Source organism: Rhinopithecus bieti, unplaced genomic scaffold (genome assembly GCF_001698545.2).
Source record: "Rhinopithecus bieti isolate Rb0 unplaced genomic scaffold, ASM169854v2 scaffold_10354, whole genome shotgun sequence".
NCBI lineage: Eukaryota > Metazoa > Chordata > Mammalia > Primates > Cercopithecidae > Rhinopithecus > Rhinopithecus bieti.
In genome coordinates this window covers 519,941-530,894 of record NW_016806491.1, presented here as the reverse complement: position 1 = coordinate 530,894, position 10,954 = coordinate 519,941, and the positions used below count along the sequence as shown (strand labels likewise).

At 45.8% G+C, this 10,954-nt stretch overlaps 1 protein-coding gene and 1 pseudogene across 3 annotated transcripts in view; both read left to right on the top strand.

Annotated features, from left to right (window-relative positions):
• Positions 1–8,585: 8,585 nt before the first annotated feature.
• Positions 8,586–9,671, top strand: LOC108532625 (COP9 signalosome complex subunit 1 pseudogene; annotated as a pseudogene).
• The window catches only part of GJA10 (gap junction protein alpha 10), a 39,723-nt gene continuing 38,210 nt past the window's right edge, over positions 9,442–10,954 (top strand). For 2 of the 3 annotated variants that reach the window (XM_017876803.1, XM_017876799.1), the window contains exon 1: positions 9,442–9,521. The gene's annotated coding sequence lies outside the window, so the exon portion shown is untranslated. Of the gene's footprint in view, positions 9,522–9,866; positions 10,209–10,954 lie in introns of those variants that run through there. The other variant, XM_017876802.1, reaches the window with a different exon arrangement.

Sequence of the window (10,954 nt, the reverse complement as noted above, 5' to 3'; positions counted from 1 at the left end):
AAAAAAAAAAAAAAAAAAAAAAGAAAAGATGGGTGGAGTTGGGGGGTTTTTTTTCTGAGGACTCTGTTCTGTTCCTTTGTTTTATAGCTCTGTTTTGGTACCAGTACCATGCTGTTTTGGTTACTGTAGCCTTGTAGTATAGTTTGAAGTCAGGTAGCGTGACGCCTCCAGCTTTGTCCGAGTTGATGGGTGCAGCACACCAACATGGCACAAATATACATATGTAACAAACCTGCACGTTATGCACATGTACCCTAGATCTTAAAGTATAATAATAAAAAAATAATGATAATAAAAAAAAAAAACAGGCTTTTGAGGGAAAAAAAAAAAAATGACAGCTTTTCAAGGACATGCATATATTACCTAACTAGATTTACCCATTTGGCAATGCATCTACATTGCAAAACACCACGATGTACACAATAATTACATATAATTATTCTGACAATTTAAATAAAACAAAATAAGAATCAAAGTTTACATGTTAAAGATGTTCCATTTTACCTCAGTGAGATCTCAAAAATTGTAATAAAAAATAGTTCTGTTGAAAAAAATAAAAATAAAAAAAATAAAAAACATAAAAATGTCAAACTTAAAATTGAGGTATGGCATTCACATAGAAAAGTACATGAAAGAAATAGAGTTTTCACCAAGTGAACACTTGTGTAACAGCACCCGGAACAAGAATTAGAACATTACCAGCCCTTCAGAGTGCCCCCCATTCCTAGTAATAGTCCTTCCTTCTCCCTACGGACAAACATTATCAGAACACTATCTCTGATTTATATTATCATAGATTAGTTTTGCTTGTCTTTGAACTTTCAAGTGAAATTATAACTGTAGATACTATTTGGCTTATTTCATTAATCAGTATGTGAGGTTCATGCCTGTGTTGAGTATAGCAATAGTAAATTCTTTCTCACTGCTGTATATATTTCAATTGAACCACAATTTATCTACCCTACTGTTGTAGACATTTGTGTTCTAGTTCGGAACTGTTAGAAATAATGCCATTGGCCGGGCGCAGTGGCTCATGCCTGTAATCCCAGCACTTTAGGAGGCCAAGGCGGGCAGATCACGAGGTCAGGAGATCGAGACCATACTGGCTAACACGGTGAAATCCTGTCTCTACTAAAATACAAAACGAAAATTAGCTGGGCATGGTGGGGCGCCTGTAGTCCCAGCTACTCGGGAGGCTGAGGCAGGAGAATTGCTTGAGATGGACTTTCACTCTTGCGGCCCAGACTGGAGTGCAATGGTGTGATCTCAGCTCACTGCAAACACCACCTCCTGGGTTCAACCGATTTTCCTGCCTCAGCCTCCCAAGTAGCTGGGATTACAGGCACCTGCCACCACACCTGGCTAATTTTTTTTGTATTTTTAGCAGAGACGGGGTTTCTCCATGTTGGCCAGGTTGGTCTCAAACTCCCTACCTCAGGTGATCCTCCCACCTCGGATTCCCAAAGTGCTGGGATTACAGGCGTCAGCCACTGCACCCAGACTTTTTTTTGTATTTTTAGTAGAGACGGTGTTTTACCATGTTATCCGGGCTGATCTCGAACTCCTGGCCTCAAGTGATCCACCCACCTTGGCCTCCCAAAGCACTGAGATTATAGGCATGAGCCACCATGTCTGGCCTATTTTATTTTATTATTTATTTACTTACTTTCTTTTTTGAGACAAGGTCTCACTTTGTTGCCCAGGATAGAGTGCAATGGTGCAGTCACTGGTCACTGCAGCCTCGACCTCTTGGGCTCAAGTGGTCCTTTCACCTCAGCCTCCCAAGTAGCTGGGACTGCAGGTGCACACCACTATACCCAGCTAATTTTTGTATATTTTGTAGAGACAAGGTTTTACGGTGTTGCCCAGGCTGGTCTTGAACTCCTGAGCTCCAGCAATCCTCCTCCTAGCCTCCCAAAGTGTTGGGATTACAGGTGTGAGCCACCGTGCCCAGCCTACCACTTTTTATTTAACCATTCAGTGGACATTTGGGTTGTTTCCACATTTAGGCTACTGTGGAGTATTATAAACACAGGTGTTCATATTTGGGCACCTGCTTTCTTTTATTTACTCATTTATTTAATGTATTTTAATGTATTTTCCTTTTTATCAGCTTCTACATCAAGAACACAAAGCTTGGCAGGGTGCATTGGCTCATGCCTGTAATCACAGCACTTCGGGAGGCCAAGGCAGGATGATCACTTGAACCCAGGAGTTCAAGACCAGCCTGGGCAACATAGTGGGAACCTGTCTCTACAAAAAAAAAAAAAAAATTAGCCAGATGTGGTGGTGCCAGTGTGTGGTGGCACACTCCTGTGGTCCCAGCTACTCAGGAGGTTGAAGTGGGAGGATTGTTTGGGCTTGGGAAGTCGAGGCTCCAGTGAGCCATGATTGTGCCAGTGCACTCCAGCCTGGGAGAGAGTGTGAGACCCTGTCTCAGAAAAAAAAAAAAGGAAAAAATGTGTACTGTTTATCAGCTTACAAAAGTTTCTTTCTAGGCCAGGCGTGGTGGCTCACGCCTGTAATCCCAGCACTTTGGGAGGCCAAGGCAGACGCATCACTTGAGGTCAGGAGTTCGAGACCAGCCTGACCAACATGGTGAAACCCTGTCTCTACTAAAAATACAAAAATTAGCTGGGCATGGTGGCACATACCTGTAATCCCAGCTCCTTGGGAGGCTGAGGCTGGAGGATCGCTTGAATCTGGGAGGTAGAGGTTGCAGTGAGCTGAAATTACACCACTATACTCTAGCCTGGGTGACAGAGTGAGATTCCATCTCAAAAAAAAAAAAAAAATTTCCTCCTTTATTTATTTTCTCCTTTATTAAATGTGGTAAAATAAATCATCTAAAAAAATTAAATCTTGCAGTTTCAGAATAACTTAATTTATTTTTATTTCATTTTCTTAAAACTCCATTGTCCAACACAATAAACCCAACTTAAAGTATAATGTATTTATATCCTTTTTAAATATATTGTTGGATTTAGTTTAAACTAATGTTTTTGTTTAGGTATTCTTTGTTTTTTTGTGTGTGAGATGGCTTACATTTTTTTTTTTTTTTTTTTTTTTTTTTTGAGATGAGTCTCGCTCTGCCGCCCGGGGCTGGAGTGCAGTGGCCGGATCTCAGCTCACTTCAGCTCACTGCCAAGCTCCGCCTCCCGGGTTCACGCCATTTCTCCTGCCTCAGCGCCTCCCGAGTAGCTGGACTACATGACAGGCGCCCGCACCACGCCCTGCTAGTTTTTTGTATTTATTAGTAGAGACGGGGGTTCACCGGTGGTTAGCCAAGGATAGTCTCGATCTCCTGACCTCATGATCCCCTGTCTCGGCCTCCCAAAGTGCTGGATTACAAGGCTTGAGCCACCGCGCCCGGCCACATTTTTTTTCTTTCTTAATGTCTTGTAAGGTTTTGGTATCCAAGTTATCATGCTGACTTCATAAAATGAATTGGAATGTGTTCCCTCTTTTTAAATTCTTGAAAAGTTACGTGAGCATAAGCCCATTGCTGAGCTTCTTCTCCTGTGAAATCTGTTTCTTGAACAGAAAATATATACAATGCCAAAATGGTTAATAAGTATTCCGTTTGGCTGTGCTTCTGATGCTGACAAAAGCATTAAGGTCAGGGAGGTAAATCCATGCTGAAGAATATGTCTCTCCTAGTGAGAACAAATTACATTCCCCTCCATGGATAGGGTCAGTCTGATGTAAGAAACCTGCTAGTAGGTAGTTGGCTAGTTCATATTGGGACTTAACTTTGACTTTGTTCTTGACATATTAAGCCTTCCACAATGGAGGCACCCAGGTCAGTTTTGGTGAGTGAAAGTCCGTGTCGCTGAGCCCATCGCCTTCTTTCTCACCACCATGGTGATTTTGTATATGGGTCCATTGAGCAAGCACTGGATTTGCAAGGGAAAGACAAGACTGACATCCCCAGAATGTATTATGTTGTTCATCTCATTGAGATTCTCTTCTACAGTGGGTGTCTTTGGTGAACACTGACAAAACACAAATGTCTTCACATTTTGTCTCTAATCCTAGAAGCCCCTTCACAATACTTTTTTCTTAGACCTTGTCACATTTTGTTTTTTCCAAGTCTTAAACCATCCAGCCAAACCTTTAACCACTTCCCTTGAATGTACATCTTATGTCTGGCCTTTTCTCACTCCAGTTGAAGAAGACAATCATACATGCTGCTCAAAGTTTTACCCCCCAGGAAAATTTCCCTTCATCATTGTCTCCTGGTTAGTGTTGTAACATTGCAGCAGTCTATTTCTGGCCTTTGCTGGTACATCAGTCAGAAACATCTGGAAAATAGGCCCAAATATTTTTTCTCCTCCTCAGTTAACTGGTCATAAGGAACTTCACATGAGGCTCCAGGTGTTGACTGAGTGAGAAAAGAAGCAGGTACAGTATTGGGTATCAGAGGAGTCTGCTTATATAACTAATACACCTTCCAGACCTGCTTCAGACTGATGTTGTATATAACATTTACACTTATTGACGTATTGCTGCTGTGTGTGCCCAGCCTTATGGTGGCATGGATCAGATAATACCCACTTCATTCTGGATATCTCAGGTCACCTGGTCACTTTATGTACCATGGTCAGGCATTCAGTCTCTAACAGCGCATAGCTATGCTCCAGAACGCTGATGCTCTGCACTGTGATTCTTTTATGGAGGCTTGCTAGAGTCTCCACGTGACATATTGTATTAGTCAGTTCTCATGCTGCTGATAAAGATATACCCAAGACTGGGTAATTTATAAAGAAAAAGAGGTTTAGTGGACTCACAGTTCCATATGTCTGGGAAGGCCTCACAATCATGGTGGCAGGCAAGAGAGTTTGTGCAGGGGAACTCCCATTCATAACACCATTATATCTCATGAGACTTACTAAGTACCACAAGAACACTATGGGGTAAACCATCCCATGATTAAATTATCTCCACATGGCCCCACCCTTGACACCTGGGGATTATTACAATACAAGGTGATATTTGTGTGGGGACACAGTCAAACCATATCACATATTTATTAGTTAAAGTTTCTTTGAGTTTCATTGAATTTGCTGGGATTTTGCACACTCTTGCACTGCAGCCTGAACTTATTGCAGAGCTTTTTCTTTCTCTGTTTCTCAGTAAAAGCTCACAGCCTTACAGGTTACTCATTTAATGGACCAGAGTAGCATATCAAATGACCTCCATAATTCACAAAGGCTTATCAAGCATTGCACCTGTTTTTTTTTTTTTTTTTTGTATGGTGTTGGTGATAGTGGTAGTTGCAGTGCAAGGGATAGAAACTGCTTTCACTTAGGGAGGACTGGATCTCTAGAAACTTTGCTGACGTGGCAGGTCCCTTAATTTTTGTGGGGCTTGTATTCTACCCTGTGGCCTGCATTTGTCTTCTTACTAAAACATCTGTGGTACTTTTCTCTTGCTCATCAGGTCTAATCAGCATTATGTTATCAATGTAGTAACCCAGTATGATATTTCGGGGGATATCAAGATCATCTAGACCTCTGTGGTCTAGATTATGGCAGCGAACAGGAAAATTGATGTAGCCTTCAGGCAAGATGGTGAAAGATGTATTGTTGACCCTGCCAGATAAAAGCAAATTGATGGAGGTTGGCAGCATACATTTTAACACTCGAGGGCCTTATAAAAATTAAGAAAGGAGCCATTCTCAGATGTCAGGCCTGCTCAGCTCATGGAAGCTTAGAATTAAAAAATATATATATATATTTCATGAAAATATGTATTTCTATAAACAACATATAGAATTATTTGAGAGTTTTAAATTTATGAGAGTATTCCAACGTATGTATTGTTCTGTGATTTCCTTTATTCACTCAGATTTTTTTTTCTTTTTTTCTTTTTATTTTTTCTTTTTATTTTTTTGTTGAGACGGAGTCTCGCTCTGTCGCCCAGGCTGGAGTGCAATGGCCGGATCTCAGCTCACTGCAAGCTCCGCCTCCCGGGTTTACGCCATTCTCCTGCCTCAGCCTCCCAAGTAGCTGGGACCACAGGCGCCCACCACCTAGCCGGGCTAGTTTTTTGTATTTTTTTTTCAGTAGAGACAGGGTTTCACTGTGTTAGCCAGGATGGTCTCGATCTCCTGACCTCGTGATCCGCCCGAGGTCAGGAGTTCGAGAGCAGCCTGGCCAACATGGCCTCCCAAAGTGCTGGGATTACAGGCTTGAGCCACTGCGCCCGGCCTCTTTTTTTTTTTTAAATGGAGTTTTGCTCTTGTTGCCCAGGCTAGAGTGTGTGCGATCTGGGCTCACTGCAACCTCCACCTCCCAGGTTCAACCAATTCTCCTGCCTCAACCTCTCAAGTAGCTGGGATTACAGACATGTGCCACCATGCCTGGCTAATTTTTTAAAATTTTTAGTAGAGATGGGGGGGGGGGTTCACCATGTTGGTCAGGCTGGTCTCGAACTCCTGACCTCGGGTGATCCACCCGCCTTGGCCTCCCAAATTGCTGGGATTACAGGCATGAGCTACTGTGCCCAGTCACTAAGAATATTTTTAAAATTTATGTTAAGATAGCCTCATTCACTTTGTTCTTTTTTAAGGCAAATGACTTCTGTTAATATTTGCAAATTGATATAGAGAAAAAGTATTTGCCATGTAAATGGCTGCATACTGTGTAACAAGACTAATTAGATTTCTTCCATTAAAGACACCACATCTGGAGCAGTAACTGCAATTGGAGTCAGTGCATGATTAAGGTGATAATTTTCTAAGATCTAATATTCTTTTTCTGTACAAAGGATGAGATAGGTAGTACCATGCTACACCTTTAGTGTCTTTTTTTTTTTTGAGACAGGGTCTCACTCTGTTGCCCAGGCCCCAGGCTGGAGTGCAATGTCGTGACCTTGGCTCACTGCAACCTCTGCTTCCTGGGTTCAAGCAATTTTCGTGTCTCAACCAACCCAAGTAGCTGGAATTACAGGCATGTGCCACCACATGTGGCTATGTTTTGTATTTTTAGTAGAGATGGGTTCCACCATGTTGCCCAGGCTCGTCTCGAACTCCTGGCCTCGAGTGATCCACTCGACTCAGCCTTCCAAAGTGCTGGCCCTTTGAAAGGGGCCACTGTGCTTGGCCCCTTTCAAGACTTTAATGGAGACACTAATCTCTGCAATTGTCCTAAGGATGAAGTATTGTTTTCTGTGGGGGAATTTAAATCTTCCATCCAACTCTTTCCTCTATTATGTCCTATCTCCTCTGTGTTAATTCCTCTCCTCTTCTTTAATTTCTTTTCGGTTGACTATTTTTAATTCAATTTTACCTCTCTTAACTTTATTGTTCTCTGAGAGATTACACATGCGTCCTTTGCTTATCAATGTTTAATATTCTGACTCTGATAAATAGATTCAAGATATTACATCTGTTACTTTTCAGGTGACTTTTTACCTAATACTGTACAAATACAGTTATTAATAAAGCATATGTTTTTACCTCTAGTTAATTCTGACAGATAATTTGTACTTTGGGCTGATGTGCCAGGCTAGTGAAAGTTTAATGTCACCTATCTACCTTTCATTATCATCCTTTTTAAAAAACTAAATGACCAAAAATAGAATAGGCAGATGATAACGATGAACTATCAGTAATTTTAAGCACTTCTACATTTTATATGGAAAAGAGCAAGCTTAGAAATGTGCCTTAGAGCTGTGATCTGAAACTCTTATTGGATTCTAGTGATGCCCTTGCAGTCAACACCTCTAAGATAGCAAGAAGATTATATGCTTGAGATGTGATTAGTGAAAGATGCTGCACACTGAGAGTTTGGAGACCTGGTCTATCAGTACTGGGCAAGTCGTTTGACCTCTCTGGAATTCTCATTCTTTCTCTAAAAAATCAGACCTAGGTTTCTAAGGTTACTATTGGCTTCCCGATTCTCTATTTAAAAAGAAAAATACTTTCTTGAGTCGTTTGTTTTGACCTAATAGAGTATTGCTACAACAAGAATGGTGACACACACCTGTAGTCCCAGCTACTCAGGAGGCTGAGGTAAGAGGATCACTTGAGCCCAGGAGTTGGAGTCCAGCTTGGGCAACAGAGCAAGACCCTATCTTTAAAATAATAATAATAACAATAATAATAGAGTATTGGCACAGAAATGGACGGCATGCTGTGGCGTGGCAGGTGCAAGATGCCGCTGCCGGTTCAGGTGCTTAATTTGCAGTAGGGGCTCGGCGCGGTGGCTCATGCCTGCAATCCCACCATTTTGGGAGGCTGAGGAGAGCACATCACTTGAGGCCAGGAGTTCGAGAGCAGCCTGGCCAACATGGTGAAACCCCGTCTCTACTAAAAATACAAAAAGCCTGGCGTGGTGGCGCATGCTTGTAATCCCAGCTACTCAGGAGGCTGAGGCAGGATAATCGCTTGAACCCGGGAGGCAGAGGTTGCAGTGAGCCGAGATGGCGCCACTGCACCACAGCCTGAATGACAGAGGAAGACTCCACCTCATTAAACACACACACACACACACACACACACACACACACACACACACACAAATAAAATTTGCTGTAGGTGTTACCTCCTGCCCCGCATGGCCAGGAACTTAATCTTGAGTGCCAGCTTGTCGTCCTGTATGCTGCTCTAAAGAGGCGGCCGTGGAGCCCATGCAAGTCGACAAGGATCCCCCGGAGGACCTGCAGAATGCACCCGACGTCAACTACGTGGTGGACTTCACCCTGGAACTGGAGCAGTGCGTTGGCAGCTGCAGCTGCCCGATGCGCACCGAGCCGCTGCTGTTTATTGCTGGCTATTGACCCTTGCTGCGGGCGGAGGGCCTGAAGATGGCGTTCTCCTCCCTGCAGATAATCTTTAACGTGGACCTGTACGAAGAGGTCCACCGGAAGCTCTCGGAGGCCAACAGGAAACTGCGGAACTCACCTGACGCCATCCCCGAAAGTGGCGTGGAGCCCCCGCCCCTGGACATGGCCTGGGTGGAGGCCACTCAGAAGGAGACCCTGCTGAAGCTGGAGAAGCCGGACGCAGACCTGAAGAACTACAAGGGCAACTCCACCAAGGAGCGCACCAGGCGTGGCCACGATGATTCAGCAATGCCCTCAAGTGTCACTCACGGCCTGAGGCTACTGCAGCAGCGCCAAGCACGCCTTCAACATGTCCTCAATGTCTTCAAGGTCAGCGTCTACTTGCAAAATTGGCCTTACGTGCTGAGCCGCGTCTGCAAGGCCAAGTCCATCCTGCAGATTGCCGAGCAGCGAGGACAGTGGGGCAGCCAGCCAGGCGCAGGCGGTTCTCACCGAACTCCCTCCCATGCGCTGCAGGCTTGGCCGAGCTGGCCGCGAGGAAGTACAAGAAGGCTGCCAAATGCTTCCTGCTGGCTCGGTTTGATCATTGTGACGTCCCCGAGCTGCTGTCCCCCAGCAACGAGGCCGTCTTTGGGGGCCTGTGCGCCTTGGCCACCTTCGACCGGCAGGAGCTGCAGCACCACCTCATCTCCAGCAGCTCCTTCAAGTTGTTCTTGGAGCTGGAGCCGCAGGTTGGAGACATCATCTTCAAATTCCACGAGTCCAAGTGTGCCCCGTGTCTGAAGATGCTGGACGATGTGGCCACCTTGAGTCTTGAGGCCAGGAGTTTGAGACCAGTTGGGTCAACATGGCGAAATCCCGTCTCTACTAAAAAATACAAAAAGTAGCCGGTTGTGGTGGTGTCCGCCTGTAATCCCAGCTACTCGGGAGGCCGAGGCAAAATTGCCTGAGCCTGGGAGGCAGAGGTTGCAGTCAGCCGAGATCGCGCCGCCGCACTCCAGCCTGGGAGACAAAGGTAGACTCTGTCTCCAAAAAAACAAAAAAAGGGGAAATGTAGGACAACCTGCTCTCGGACATGTGTACCTCCCCAACCTCCACTCCCCCACCGCCCCACCGTCAGGACCCTGTACGCCCAGATTCGCAACTGCGCCCTCAGCCCCGCGGTGGCAGCGCGGGAGGGTGAGCTGAGGCAGCAAATCCGGGAGGATGTGGATCAGCGCAAGCACCACCTTCGAGAAGTCTCTGCGAATCGCGGGACTTTCAGCACAGCGCCCAAGGCCGGATGCTGAGAGACGCTGTGCTGCGCAACCAGATCCACGTGAAATCCCTCCCGGAGAAGGGAGCCGGGGAGGCGACTCCGGCCAACAGCCAGTCCCAATGAACACCAGCTTCTGAGGGGCGGCCCTCAGCCTCCGGAGGTCTGCAAACCCTCCCGCCCCCATGGACCTGTTCACCTCGAGGCAGCTCGCGGCCCAGTGAAAGGCCTGGCTGCTGTGTACCCTCGCATCCCGTGTGCCCTCGTACCCCCTGTGTCCTGTGCTGGGGCCTGGGAGGCAGGCGGCCGCTAGCCATCCTGGAAGGCGGGGCCTGTAGGGCTTGACCGCGTGGGTGGCTGTACCCAGGGAGCAGGCTGTGCAGCGCTGAGGAGGCACCACCTCCCGGAAACCTCCTATTCCAAGGAGGAGGAAGAGAAGGAGGGAGAGGGAGGGGGGAGGGGAAGGGGGAAGAAAAGGAAGAGGAAGAGGAAGAGGAAGAAGGAGGAGGAGGAGGAGGAGGGGGAGGAGGAGGAGGAGAGGAGAGTTTTTTTTTTTGAGAGGGAGTCTTGCTCTGTTGCCCAGGTTGGAGTGCAGTGTCGCGATCTGGGCTCACTGCAGCCTCCACCTCTCGGGCTCAAGCGATCCTTCCACCTCAGCCTCCGGAATAGCTGGAACTACAGGTGCACACCACCATGCCAGCTAATTTTGTATTGTTTTGTAGAGATAGGGTTTTGCAATGTTGCTCAGGCTAGTCTCGAACTCCTGGGCTCAAGCGATCTGCTTGAGCCCTCCCAAAGTGCTGCGATTACAGGCATGAGCCACCAAGTGCTGGCCTTTTCTTTTCTTTTCTTTCTCTTTCTTTTTCTTTTCTCTCTCTCTCTTTTTTTTTTTTTTTTTTTTTTTTTTTT